Source organism: Vicugna pacos, chromosome 1 (genome assembly GCF_048564905.1).
Source record: "Vicugna pacos chromosome 1, VicPac4, whole genome shotgun sequence".
Taxonomy (NCBI): Eukaryota; Metazoa; Chordata; class Mammalia; order Artiodactyla; family Camelidae; genus Vicugna; species Vicugna pacos.
The window spans coordinates 76,314,859-76,330,530 of NC_132987.1; the positions used below are offsets into that span (position 1 = coordinate 76,314,859).

The 15,672-nt window shown below is 34.3% G+C and overlaps 1 long non-coding RNA gene across 1 annotated transcript in view; it reads left to right on the forward strand.

Annotated features, from left to right (window-relative positions):
• Nucleotides 1-473: 473 nt before the first annotated feature.
• Nucleotides 474-15,672, forward strand: part of LOC116277654 (uncharacterized) — an 88,172-nt gene continuing 72,973 nt past the window's right edge. The window contains exon 1 of the long non-coding RNA XR_004187123.2: nucleotides 474-563. This is a non-coding gene — a long non-coding RNA (uncharacterized lncRNA). The remainder of the gene's footprint in view (nucleotides 564-15,672) is intronic.

Below are 15,672 nucleotides of genomic sequence, written 5' to 3' on the forward strand. Positions count from 1 at the left end.
GACCTATATTGTATTTTCTGAAGTTTTTTCTTTTTTTTAAGAATCCAGCTTTATTAAGCCAGACGTTAATCGCAAAAGATTTGTAAAACAATGCCAGTCTTCTGGCTAAATTCATTTTAGGAAAATATAGTTATTCTTTAAAAGACATTTATAATATCAACAAGTAGTGGGTTTATTGTTATTTTTAATAAATAATTATATTCTGGGTTAGGGACCTTTGCAGAGTCTCTCCCAAGGCTCCAAGCATCCAAGCGGAGCCAGCATTCTATGTGAATCGTTGCTGTTTTCGAGCATCCTCAAAAGATCCCTGGCTGGTTGGGGTTCACAACTGCGATGTATCGGTGGGCGGAGCTCGGGCGAGAGTGAGCAGTAACTCTCTCGCCCTTCCGTCCAGAGTGGGGCGCAGCACCTCTCCGGAACCTGCACGGCTCCCGCTTTGGTTCCGGTCGGAGCGACCTAGGGGCGCACGCCCGCCGGGCTGCGCTGGTGGTGAGGTGTTCGGCGTGCAGGAGCCTGCGGCCTTCGCAACGGTCCCGAGGGGACGGCGACGACACAAGTAAGGGGTAAGGTCCAGTGACGGCAGCATCCGGCTGCCGCCCTTCGGGAAACTTCTCCAGCCCTTCCACTTCCCGCACCCTCCTCTGAAAAATTTCTTTTAACATTTTTTGACAGACAGGTCTACTGGTGACCAATTGCCTCAGTTTTTGTCTGAGAAGGCATTTCTCCACTTTTGAAGGATAATTTTGCTAAACACAAAATTCTAGATTTTTTTTCCCCTTTAGATACTTTAAATATTACTTCACTCTTTGCTTGTTTGCATATTTGCTGAAGGGAGGTCATAAATTTCCCCTTTTGCCTCCAACCTTCATTTTGAAAACATTAAAACACAGAAGAACTATAAACAGTATGATGAATACCTGTATCCTCTCCACCTAAATTTAGTGTGCTAATATTTTTCTATATTTGCTATATATTATTATAGCATATATACATTTTTTACTAAATCATTTAAAAGTTGTAGAGATCATGAAATATCACCAAAAACTGTCTGCATGTATTTCCTAAGGAAAAAAAATCTTTGCATAAACATAGTACCACTGTCACTCTTATGAAAATAATATATCCTTAATATCTAATAACCAGAGTTTTTCAAATGTTCACAATTGTGCCAAATGTTTCTAAACAAAATCCAGTCAATGCTCACACATTGTATTTAGTTATTACAACTTTTTCAGGATCAATTCCCCATTTTTTTCATTACAGTTTTTTTTTGAGGAGTCTAAGCTAATTGTTTAGCAGAAGGTCCTACCTTCAGAATGAGAGGAAATTCCTCCCTTTGTCTTACTCTTTTTATTTCTATTATAAAATGAATACATGCTCATTATAGTAAAAAGAAGTGTGGAAAGTGAAAACCATGTTTTTAAAATTTCCAAGAGACAGTAAGTAAGTATACATTAACAGAAGGGTCAGTTTGTCAAGAAGATGTAACAAAGGTATATGTACCAAATACAGTCCAGAATCACATGATGCAAAGAAAACTGAAGGGATAAATAGACAGTTCCACAGTAGTTGGAAATTTCAATACCCCACTTTTAATAATGCATAGAAGACAAAATTTCAGTAAGGTAATAGAAAATTTAAATAATACTGTAAACCAACTAGACCTAACAAACATCTATAGAATCCCCAACTACAGTAGAATGCATATTCTTCTCAAGTACACCTGAAACATTGTCCAGGATAGACAATATGTTAGGCCACAAAACATGCCTCAATAAGTTTTAAAAAATTTGAATGATGCAAAATATTTCCTCTGACCAAAATGGAATGAAGAAATCAGTAGAATCCATAATAGAAGGAAATGAATAGAAGACGTAACAGAAGGAAAACTAGAAAACTCACATCTGTGCGGAAATTACACAGCACACTTCAAAATAACCTATGGATCAAGGAATAAATCACAAAGGAAATTAGAAAATACTTAGAGATTTGAAAATGCAACATACCAAAACTTACGGATGTAGTGAAAACAGTGCTCATTATGGAAATTTTTGTAGTAAATGCCTACCTTTAAAAAGGAGAAAGATCTCAGATTAATAACCTAATTGTATACCTTAACACATCTGTAAAGGAACCTTTCTAACCTAAAGTTAGAAGATAGAGGAAATAATGAGTATTAGAGCAAATATAAATGAAATAAATAATATAAAAACAGTAGAATCAGTGAAACCATAAATTCTTTGAAAATATCAACAAAATTGACAGATCTTTATCTATATGAAAAAAACCAGATTGCTAAAATTAGAAAGAAAGGGGAACAGTATCAATTTTACATAAATAAAAAGAATTATTGAGAAAATATTGTGAACAGCTTACCAACAAATTTTGTAAGCCGGATAAAATGGAAATATTCATAGAAACCTATAAACTACCAAAACTGACTCAAGAAAGACAGAAAATCTGAAAAGTTAGGCAAGAAAAAGAAATAAACATAATCTAACTTGGAAAGGCAGAAATAAAGTTATGTCTATACACACGTAATGTATTACATATAGAAAGCTCAAAATCATCCATCAAAAAACTGTTAGAGCTAATTAACAAATACAGGAAATTTGCAGAACATAAAAATCAACACGCAAAAAATCAGTTTTTTTTTTTTTTTACCAGCAGTGATGATCAGAAAAGGAAATTAAGAAAATGATTTCATTTACGATAGCATCAGAAACAGCATAAAATACTAAGGAATAAACTTTACTAAGAAGGTACAAAAGACTTGTACACCAAAAACTGTAAAACATAACTGAAAGAAATTACCTTTCCCTCTTAGTTCATTAGTGTGGTAAAAAAAAAATTGATCAATTTCAAATGTAGAAACACACTTGTATTTTTTATACTGCTAGCTTATCATGATTCATTTTATTACTATATTTTATATATTTTATTTGAAAATTTTTGCACCAAAGAAATGTTGAACGAATAAAAATAATTTACCATTTGTTAACATTTGGGCCATATTTAATAAACTTCTTTTTCCATTTGTTTTTGATTGGTTGGTTACCCTGCCAGATAGAGTAAGCAGACACATTCTTCTCCCCTAAATACTTGCACCTTCTAAGTATAAGGGTATTCTTAATAATCACAATATCATTAACAATCACAATATCATTATAAAACCTAAGAAATAAACAGCCATTCCATAATAGCATCTAATGTCTAGTTCATATTCAAATATGCTTAATTGTCCCCAAAATATGTTTTGTAGTTTTCTTTTAAAAATCCTGGATTTAATAGTCAGACATTCCATTTGATTGTAGTGTCTTTCTAGTTCCTTTTAATGAAGAAAGATCTGTTTTTTTTTAATCTTTAATGATATTGACCTTTTGAGAGAAAAGGTCAGTTTTCTTGTATACTACATTCTGGATTGTTTTTTTACCTCATGGTGTTCTTTGACTAATTTTCTATATTTCCTGTAAACTCGAAATTAAGACTGAAGGTTGATTAGATTCAGATAAAACATTTTTGGCAAGACTACTTCATGGAGGAGATGAGGGCTTTATATTTCATTGCATGAGAAGGTGTACAATTCAGATCATCTCATCATTATATTAAAAATGTTATCACTTTATTAAAGTGATGACCACCAGATTTCTCCAAGGTCTAGATGCAGTTTTCACTTGGAAATTTGTACAACTCTTAAGGGTGATACTTTTACACCATGTGACTATCTCTCCCCTTCCCAACAAATCTTCACCTAATGAATTTTAGCATCCAATGGTCATCCATTTTCTGAATCAATTATTACACTGATGGTTGTAAAATCTTATCAATCTTTATTCATTTTTTTAGTTGGCATTCTGTTATAAAGAAGAACTTTCCCTACCCTCTTTCCTTTTTGAGTACCATTATGGCCTCATGGTTTTAAAATGTTTTTTAATTTATTTTTTAATTAAAAATTGTTTTTGTATTTAACTTTTGTTTATGTGTTATAATCAATTAATATTATCATAATGCATTAAAAGACTCTTGGATTCAGTTAGCTCATATTTTATTCAAAATTGTGTTAAACAAGTGATTAGCTTTATCATATTTTTTATGTACCGACTTACTGTTTCTATGATATAGACTATACCAGTATTATTAACAGAGTTTGGAAATGTTAATCTCTTTCTATTTTTTGGAACAAGTTGTATAATAAGGAAATTATTTAGTACTTGAAAGTTTGTGGTATTCACATGTAAAAACATCTAGGCAGGATTTATATTGAGGGATATATGTGATGATCATTTCAATTTCTTTAATCAGTTTTGGTTTATACAAGTTTTCTGTTTATTTTTATGCTACTTATTCCATCTTATATTTTTGCAGAACTTTTGTTTCTTGCAAGTTTTCAAAGTTATCATGATTTTTTTTTGTCTACACTGTCAGTAGTTAATTTCTCTTTTAGATTCTATATTTTGTTTATTTGATTTTTCTCTTGTTTTCATACTCAGTCTTTTTAGAAATTTATTCATGTTATTAAACTTTCCAAGGAATAATGCCCAGGTAGGGTTCTTCAGGAAGCAGACTCTGAGACAGAGGATAGGGTACAGGATATTGGGGAGTATCTTTGGAACCAACAGCTATGGAAGAGAAGGGAAGAAAGTAGGATTGGGGAGAGGGAGAAATCAGAAGGTGATGCAAGCAGGAATCAAAGGCTTGGCCAATCTCTAGGGGGCAGTTTTGGAGCTAAACTGTCAGGGTTGGCCTACCTTAGGTCAAATGTTTCTGCCGTATATCCTAGCCAAGGGAGTCACTAGTTGTGGGCTGCTCAGGGAAGATCATGACCTTGGGCAGAGGCATCTGTCTGCAACTAAGAGGCTGTTCCAGGGACTGATAGCTGGAGGCTATCTCCTGACTACAGTCTCTTTCACTGCAGGGGAATCTGGGCAACTCATGTCCAAGTCCACGACAGCTGATTTCTGGTTTTGATCATTTTCTGCCTTGCTGTTTTATTTTCTGGTTCCTTAATTTCTGTTATTATCTTTCTTTTTCCTTCTTCTATGTGTTTTTGAACTTATTCAGTGGTTCTTTTTCTAGCTGGGGTTGTAATTTTCCTTGAATTAAATTATTGGCTCATTTATAGTCAGTCCTTCTGTATTTTGATCAGTATTTTTAAAGCTAGAATTTTCCTCATTAAGAACTGCTTTCTTTAATTACAGGAAATTCTCATTTTTTCAAAACACTTTTTTCTTTGTATTTTTTCTCTCTTCTAGGGCTCTGATTAAATATTGTTAACTTTAATCCTTAATAGCTCTTACTTTTATTTCATAATTTTATCTTGGGTTTATATCTGAAAGATCAGGATTAGTAAGGCATTTGCCAGATGGAAGGAGTTTTGAACAAGGAGTTCCTAGAATCTTTCTTCTCTTAGGTCTGACAGGACATGTAAATGCCCAGAGTAAATTTATGCTACCATGAAAGGCAGTAACTCTGCTCCTCAGCAAGCCAGCAGGATTTCTACCACCTCCAGGATGCCACAAAGTGGGAGAAAAATGAGCATGTCACTGTTAGCTCTGTCTCAGCCAGTCTCCAAATTATTTTGCTCTTCTTTTCTATTTAGTGTTTGTATCTAATCTTCCAACCACACAAATGGCTTCTAGTTATTATACTCTCTCCAGATGCTTTTATTTCATACCTGTGTTTTTGAACCTAGCTGCCCATAATTTGTCCTCTGCTCTGTGGGGATAGAAGGAGGGCAGAGAAGGGAGAGTCTGTGGTCCCAAATGAGCACTTACTCTCATCTTTTATATTTTTATTGCTTTCACTTAGAACTCTGCAGGCTTGAGAATATGAGTGTTTGTGACCTGCAGTATATTTTGTAGGACTAAGGTGAGACTAACCTGAACTCAGGTTATTGATGGCTAATGGCACAATTGTGCAATCGTCAGTCTATTTTAGAGGGAGCCCAAAACAGTAGGGAGATTAGAAGAGAAAGATCAAATGCCACTTGGAATCCTTCTCGGTAGAGTGCTTTGTTGGACTCTCAGGGCAAAATAGACTTAGGGTAAATTTCTATGAGATTTGTCTTCTAAAAGTGTCATAGATGAATTGTCTGCTAGTGTAAGAATTTCTTGCCTAAAGACTCTGGCCTAGAGACCAGCACAGGATTAAAAAACATGATATCATCAGTCTTTGAAATAACCAAGGAGTCTAATTCAATAACCCAAAGAAAATCAAGTCTGGCTATATGTTATTTATTGTCTACCATTTCAGTTTGTCATTCTTTCTTCATTTAAAGTTCTATTCATTCTATTTTTTTCTTATTGTAGTGTGTAAAGAGTCTATCTTTCTTGACTTCAAAATCAATGTGTATAGCTAGAAGCTGCTCTTGATTTGTATTTACAATTTCAGATTTGCCTCTAGGTACTAGAGAAAGAGCAATGTACTCTCAGGCCATGTAACCTAATATGAAGGAATAGAAGAGATCATTTGAATTAATATTTGTGACCTAAAAAACAGAACCATAATGATTAGGACACCATAGTGAAGATGGTTGCCAGAGTGACACAATGAGAATGTGTCCAAAAAGAACCTTTTTAAGGGCCTGAAAATCCACTAAAATAAAGTCGTTGCAACCAGTCACGTTTGTTCATTCAGTGTGTGTTAATGATCTTTCAAGGAACCAGGCTTTGCTCGTTTCTGATGGCGTTATCCAATTGGAAACACTGCCCATGCTGACATTGCAGTTGAGAATACAGACAAATGAAAGACAACATTACAGATGGGACAAATGAGGATGAGTGCCTGACTCAAGCAAGGAAGGGACAGAATAAATGGGTCTATTCAAGCTTAATCATGGAAACCAGGGTAAAAAGAATAAAAATGGTTTATATCTATTTGTGAACTCTATGTGTCAGGGGCTATGTTAGGAGCTAAGTGAACCCTGGTGAAAAAAATAGAGATGGTCCCTGCCTTTATATAGTTCAGAGTATGGTAGGGAAGACTTGTACATTACATCATATGCAAAAGGAGATCCACCTTTTATGAAGAAAGAAAACAGGGCCAACAAGAGTCAGTACTTGAAGGGATCTTCTATCATGTGGTTTTAAGTAAGTCACATCTGGACCAAAAGAAGGAAGAGGATACTTTCAGAAACCTGAGACTCAAGGAGGCTAATAATTTGCCTATGGAACTAGAACTAACATGTTTAGGATCCAGAACTTAAATCAAGTTGGCTTCAAAATTGTAACTATAATTTAATGACCCAGAGGTTTCCCAGAGAGTAAACTTCTCTAGGGCAGGGGCTGTATTTTTATTATCCTATTTTTATCCTATTATCTTAAATCTAATACATGGTGGGCACTTAATGAGTTGTTATCAAATAAATGCATTTGAAATATTGAGCTTCTATAGGGAAAAGAGTAGAGCACTAAAGGCATTATAGAAATCATGTTACAGAAGGAAGGGGAAGCTTGCATTAGAATCTGACAAACATACTAGACAATTTGGGTTAGAAAGAAAATAAATAAATGAGAGCCTTGGTGAAAGAGAATTAGGGATAAATATTAACATCATTATAGTTATGTTTGGAGAGAACATATTACATAAAATAAAGACAAACAGTGAAGGAAGATCAAAATAAAAGATGAGAAATTTTTGTAATCAACTGCTTTTTTGAATATTTCTTTTTATTATTATTGAAGTATAGTTGATGTACAATACTATATGTTACAGGTGTGCAATATACTGATTCACAGTTTTTAAAGGTCGTACTCCATTTATAGTTATTATAAAATACTGGCTAAAGTCCCCATGTTGCCATATTCTACAATATATCTTTGTAGCTTTTTTTTCCTTGTAGTTTATTTTATACCTAATAGTTTGTACCTCTTAATTCCCTATCCCTGTATTGCCCAGCTCACTTCCCTCTCCCCGCTGGTGACCACTAGTTTGATCAACTGCTTCTCTTAAGGAGAGTGTGTGTGTGTGTGTGTGTGTGTGTGTGTGCGCGCGCGCGCGCGCGCGCGCGCGCGCGCGCGCGCGCGTGTGTTTTACATAATTGTAGCTGAATATTCATCAGTTGCTGAGAAAGGGTATTTGGTCTCCCTGTCTTTCCTTCCTACAGAATGTAAGGTTTTTTTTGTGTGTATTAAATGAATATTCAGATAAACTTATTTCTAGTATTTCATTCTTACAAAAATGCTGCAGTAAACAATTTTGTGTATGTTATTTTGTACTACTGTCTGGTTTTTTTTTTGTCAGTTATTTTTTCATTGAAGTATAGTTGATGTACAATATTATGTTACAGGTGTATAATATAGTGATTCATAATTTTAAGGGTTTTACTCCATTTATAGTTATTATACAGTATTGGCTATATTCCCCATGTTGTGGAGTATATCCTTGTAGCTTATTTTATGCATAAGTTTGTACCTTTTACTCTTCTACGCTTGTTTTGCCTCTCTGCTCTCTTCTCTCCCCACTGGTAACCACCAGTTTGTTCTCTGTTTCTTTGAGTCTGCTTCTTTTTGTATATTCACTAGTTGTATTTTTTTTAGATCCCACATATAAGTGATATCATACAGTATTTATCTTTCTCTGTCTGACTTATTCCACTTAGCATAATACCCTCCAACTCCATTTGCTGCAAATGGCAAAATTCCATGAGTCTTTCTTAATATTATTATTTCAATTGTTAGTATCTCTACTTTTACTTAGCAGAGATATTAATAATTGAAAATGTATTGCCAGATTGTTCTCCATAGAGGAGAAGAAATGTATACTTTTACTCATTCGTAATGTATAAGAAGGCCTGTTTTTTTACACTCTCACCAACTGAGTGTAAAATCAAATTTTAAGCATTGCCAATCTGATAACTGAGAATGCCATATCTGTATAGAATTTTTTAATTTAAAATAAACTTTTAAAATTATAGTTCTAGATTTACATAAAAGTTGTTTAGAGTATCCATTACCCATGCCTGAATTCCCTTATTTTTAACATCTTACATTAGTATGGCACATTTATTACAATTAATGAAGCAGTACTGATATATTATTATTAACTAAATTCCATACTTTATTCAGATATCCCTAGTTTTATTAAAGTCCTTTTTCTGTTCCTGGATTCCACCCAAGATACCACTTTACATTTATAATTAAGAAATTATCATATCTCCTTAGACCTCTGTTGGCTATGACAGTTTTTCAGACTTTCCTTGTTTTTGATGATCTTGATAGCTTTGAGGAACACTAGTTAGGTATTTTATAGAATGTCCCTCTATTCAAATTTGTCTGATATTTTTCTCATGACTAGACTGGGCTTGAATTTTGGGGAGGAGGAGCACAGAGGTAAATTGCCATTCTCGTCACATCATATCAAAAGTACATACAGTCAACATGATATTACTGCTAAGGTAGACCTTGATCACCGAACTGAAATAGTGTTTTTAAGGGCTCTCCACCATAACTTTAGTTTTCCCTACCTCCTTTATAAGCTGTAATCTTTGGGAGAAGTCACTGAGATAGTCTGTCCTTAAGGAATGGGGAATTATGCTCCACCTCCTTGAGTAACAAAATACATTATTTGGAATTTTCTTCATGAGAGATTGTCTGTATAGTTTTAATTTGTTGATTAATGCTAAGATTGAACATTTTTTCATAAATTTAAAAAGTCATTTTTTATTTCCTTTCTTAAACAATTTATTCAGATTTGCTGTCCATTTTTCCCATTGGGTTATTTGGGCTTTTTGTTTGCCATGCTAAACCTTTTTGTTTTTATGTAGTTCAATTTATCAATCTTTACTTTCTTAGTAATTTCTGGATTTTGTGTCATACTTAGAAAAATTTTCCTCATTCCTAGATTTTATATATACGCACAAATATACAAATATTTGTGGCTTATTTTAGTTACTTTCAGAGTTCCATTTTAAATATTTAAGTCTTTTATCAACTTGGAACTGTGTCTAGTATAAGGTGTGAGCTGTGGACTCAATTGTTTTTTAAATTCTAACATGACTTCCTACTTGTACCAATACAATTTAGAATAATCCGCTCTGAATTGAAATACTACTGTTATCATATCCTAAATGCATTTCTGTGTTTGGGTCTATATCTGGTCCTTCTATTTTGTTCTGTTGATTTGTGTGGATATTCTTATGTTAGCATTTAAAAAAATTTTGGGGGGGGTAATTAGGTTTGTTTGTTTGTTTGTTGTTTGTTTATTAACAGAAGTACTGGGGATTGAATCCAGGATCTCGTGCATGCCAAGCATACACTCTACCACTGAGCTATACCCTCCCCTAGGGTAGCATTTTAAAGTGTAGATTTGTAATTTGTTTTAATATTGTAGGAGAGGAAAAAAATTTCCCTATACTGAGTTTTTGGCTAGACTCCTATAATAAAAAAATAGATTAAAAAGATAAAAACAAACACATTTATTAATTAATACACCTCATATATACATGGGAGATACCCAGGGAAAAATGAGTAACTCAAAGAAGTGGTTTAGAATTTAGGCTTAAATATCATCTTATTAGGGAAAGGGGAGAGGAGATTTAAGCCTCTGAGGGGAGAGTAAATGATTTTTAGGAAAGATGAATAGGCCCTTGGAAGAACAGATGGGAGGTGTGATAGTTTATAATAGAGTTTGGGTGTGGTGTGACTTCTAATCTCCTCTCCTGTGATGAGTCAGTCTTCCCTGTTTGATGAAATTCCTGGCGAGGGCATTTATGACAAATGAGCTTCTTTTGTCTTTAAGCAGATATTAGGAGTACAAAGCCTCTGTCTTCATTTATTGTTTTTCAACAATAATGAAAAAGCTTAAAATAATCAATATACTAAAACAGCATATTTTGTGGTAGCATATTCTGCTATCCTTAATTAAAAAAATTTTTGTCCAAGCTATCACTTATTTTATTTTTATATATAAACTTTAAAATTACTTAGCTCCCAGAAGAAAAAGGTCTCTTAGTGTTCTTATTGGAACAGCATCAAATTTATAGATAAATTGAAAGATACTTGATATTTTTAGGTCTTAGGCTCTCCCAAGAATATGTTATACCTTTCCATTTTTTCAAATCTTCATTTATGATTCTCAGGAGTATTCTATTAATTTATTCATAAAATTGTTCACATTTTCAATGAAGTTTATTTTTCTGTATTTTATAGATATGTATATGTATTTATGAAAGTATTTATGCACACATATATAATTATTTTTATTATATTTTACAACTAGTTATTTTATCATGTTTTTGAATAAATCCATTTGAAAATAAACAGTGGTTAATATATTTGTAATAAAAATGTCTTTTCATGGAAAATTTGTAACAACTAATTTAGTGAAAATTATAAACATAATATACCAATTGATAAATATATTGATTAGGATACATGGGGTAAGATAATAAAATAAATCAGAAAATCAATGATATAAATTTTAAAGAAAGATGATGTGTGTAAAAATCAAGTTTATTATACCGTGTAATGATTTGTTTTCCAATCCCAACATTAGTTTTGTCACTTCTTAGGCACACTACTATAGCCACCGTTTCTACTTGCCCTTAGAATTGACTGAATATAGTCGTCGATGTAAATATTATTTCTCTTCAGGGAATGCTAATAAAATGGCTTTAGATATTCATTGATAGGAATTCATGGGTATGGTGAGGGAGAATTATTATTACTTTTTTTAAGCTGAGATCATCTTATTCAATTACAGAAATTTGTCTGGAAAACAAAGAAGCAAATCCTCAGATGCCCTCCCTTCAATGCACATCTACCCTAATCCAATATCCAGATTCCTAAAGTCTTATTAGTCCTCATCCCCACCCCACCCCTTGCTAAAATCCAGCTTCAATGTTTTTCCATAGTTCTTAGCCAATGGAACTCCTTTACAAGGGAGGCAGGGTCTTCCTCTTCATATATCTTCGGTATCTCACATTCTTTCTCCCTTGTTCTCTAGCATTCAGCTAATCTTATATTCTTTTCATTCCTTTATACTTACCAACCTTTTCATCACCTCCAGCGGCTGAATACTCTTCCTGAATTTCCACCTAGTTAAAATTGCTTATAGTTCAAATCTTAAATCACTCATAGTTTTCTCAGAGGAATGGCCACAGTCTACCACTTTTCTTAACGAATCCATTCTTCTTGTTACTCCTACCTCCTCCAAGAGGGTCAATAGGGCTAAGATAGATTGTTTTTAATTAGGCATAAGTAGTCAAGAAAGATTATTTAATTAAATTGTTAATCAGTTTAGTGGCTACTTAGTTTAGGTATAAAGTGAGTAACCAACATGGTCAGGACTTCAGCCACACTCAGCTTTGGAGAGAAATTCTTTCAGGAAAAGTTTCCTTACTTACTCTAAACTCAGTACTCTACTAGAATGTAGGATACAAAGATTAGTTGCACCAGTTTCTTTTTATTTTATTGAAGTATAGTTAACTTATAATATGTTAATTTTGGGTGTACAACATAGTGATTCAGTATTTTTATACATTACAAAATGATCACAAGACTAGTTACCATTTGTCACCATACAAAATTATTACAATATTATTGACTATATTCCCTGTGCTGTACATTATCAGGTGCACTAGTTTCTTTGTGCTACTCTAATTAATTACTATAAATTTGGCAGCTTAAAATAAATTACCTTACAGTTCTAGAGTTCAAAAGTCCTAAAATCAAGGTGTCAACAGGGCTGCATTTCTTCCTTCTTGAGGCTCTAAGGGAGTATCTGTTTCCTGGCCTTCTTAAGCTTCTAGACACTGCATTCCTTGGCATGTCACCCCTTTCTTTCATTATTCCAACCTCTGCTTCCATTGTCACATCTCCTTTTCTGAGTCTGAGCCACCTCTTTTTCTCATACAAGGACTATGTGATTTCATTGGGCCCACTAGGTTAATCCAGGATAACTCTCACATCTCGGGATCTTCAACTTAATCACTTTTGCAAAGTCTTTTTTGCCATTTAAGGTAATATATTCACAGGTTCCAGGGAATAGGGCATTTTGGGGAGTATTATTCTATCTTTCACACTAGGATAAAATCCTTGTTTTTAAGCAATTGACAATCTTAGAGGACAGAATACATATATATTCATATATAATATACATAATGAGAGCCATAGGTGCTATGAGAATTCATAGACATACCTGACTGTACTTTAGGCACCAGAGTAAGAAAGGAAATCTCTCAGAGGGAAGTTTCAAATCAAGTAGTGTTTTGAATGGAAAGAGAAGTAGAGGATATTTTGATACAGGGAACAGTGCACACAAGGCATGAATGTGAGAAGAATGTGATTTTGTTTTAGCAACTCTAATAAGACTAAAACCTGGTATATAGTGGTAGTGGAGGAGCTAAGAAGATCATAAGTTTTGTCCCATGGGCCAGTTTTTAAATTATTTCTAGGACCTCAGCTCCTGATAATCTGATGAAATATATAAACCTTCTTGCCAGAAACATCCAAATACACAGTCTTGTATAAAATTTCAGCTTCTAAATAACTTCCATGCATCCCTGGTTATGCCAGTCAGTTACAGGTGCTGAAAGGTTAGGTGATTGCAGGGAAGTGAGCTGATCTGACTTGCATCCTGGAGAAAGACTAGAAGAGGATAAAAGAAAATAGATTAGGAGAAGTTGATTATTGAGGGATTAGTCAGAAATGTGAGAAATAATTTAGGGCCAAATCTGAAGAAATGGTAGAGCGGACAAATACGTGACAAACTCAAGAGAACTTTGGAAGGTAGAAAGAATCACTGGACTTTTGAAATACTGAGTGTGTAGTTGAGAAAAGAGATGGTCTCATTCTAGGCTTTCTGACTTAAGTGATACAGGTGGTTGGTGTTACAACCTGAGATGGGAAATGGAGACAGAAAATTAGATTTGGTGAGAAAAGCACTGAATTCAAATTGAGATCTTTTTGAGGTAATTTGGTCTGGAACTCAGGAGAAAAGTTTCTGCTAGAGAGCCTTCTGGGAGACACAAGCAAGTACTGGTAGCTAACAATGGTGTAAAGAATGTGGTTGCTTAGAATGCAGAGAGAGAAGATTTTCTCTTGAGGAAAAAGTCCTAAAGATCCCTGTATTTTAGAAGCAGGTGAGCAAGGGAGAGTGAAAATAGTGAGCTAGAGACAAGATGAAAACTTGTCATTCTGAACAGTTGGGAATAGGTTTGTCTTAGTCAGTTTGGTCTGCTGTAACAAAGTACCAGAGACTAGGTGGCTAAGAAACAAACAGAAATTTTTATTTCTCACAGTTTTGGATGCTAGAAGTCTGAGATCAGGGTGCCAGCATGATCAGGTTCTGGTGAGGACTCTCTTCCAGTTTGTAGACAACTGACTTCTACCTGTATTCTCATGTGATGGAAAGAAAGCTAGCAAGCTCTCTGGTCTCCTAGAAAGGCATTAATCATTCATAAGGGCTCCACCCTCATGACATAATTATTTCCCAAAGGCCCCACCCCCAAATACCATTATAGCAGGGGTATTATTTCAACATATGAATGTGGCGGGGGGGTACAGAAATACTCAGTCCATAACAGTTGATGAAAATGTAGGAAAGGGCATCATCTCTAGCATGGTATGACATGAGAGGCCCAGTGAAGAATAAGAGAAAAATTCTTTTTTTATTACATTCATCTCCTTCCCCACCAACCACTCGCAGGTGTTGCTGCAACTGCTCAATGCTCTTAGAATTGTTTTCTTTATTCAGCTGGCCACTTTCAAGAAAGAGGCCTATATAAAATGGTGTCTCTAACTACTCTTCTTTAGCAAAGTCACATTATTTGCCCCATAGACTTCTGAAGTTAATAAAAAGCTCCCTGTCAGCACAGATGAACAAGAGAGGGAATTGTTATGAACAGCCAAGAGCATTTCCTGGCATGGGACCCTTGACTAAATAAGCTCCAGCTCTGTTGACCACAATTTGGTTCCTAAAAAGGCTGCATCTTTGTCTTCACAATGCTTTCCTCCCTTGTGTCTCCATTGTGAAGAGACCAGAGGAAAAAAGAAGTGATCTGTTTAGGATCCACTGGACTTCAGGATCCACTCAGAGTGATTGCACCTTTGTCAGCTGGTTTATAGAGGAATTTTTTTCAAAGAAAATGGTGCAAAATGCTTGCTTCCTTTCCGTGCCAGTTAAAAAAGATGTGACTCTTGGGTTTACATGCCTGAAGTGAAAATAAGTCAGCAATCCTTCAAAATGGAATTTTCTTGCACTCTCGAGGGAGAGTCACAAGGGAGCAAATAGAAGCTTCCTTCTGTGCTGCTTCATTTCTTTTCTCCCTAGAAGACAGATGTCCTTAGATGTCCCTTCTAAAGTGATAACATGGCCTCATGACTACAAAGCTGAATTTCAAGAAGTAATTTGTTAAAAGAGGGAAAAAAAATCTAAAAAAATCCATATTTACATATTCTCTGGCACCATCTGAAGCTGCAATATTTTAGCTATTTCTCAGTGGCCAAGAAATGGGATTTTAAAAAATCATTTATTATTTTTTATTATTCTTACTTGTTTTTTAATTGAGATGTGGTTGACTTACAATATTAGTTTCCGGTATACACCATAGTGATTCAATATTTTTATAGATTATACTCCATTTGAAATTATTACAAAATGATGGCTATATTTCCTTGTACTGTACAGTACATCTTTGTTGCTCAATTATTTTATTCATATTTAATCCCATAC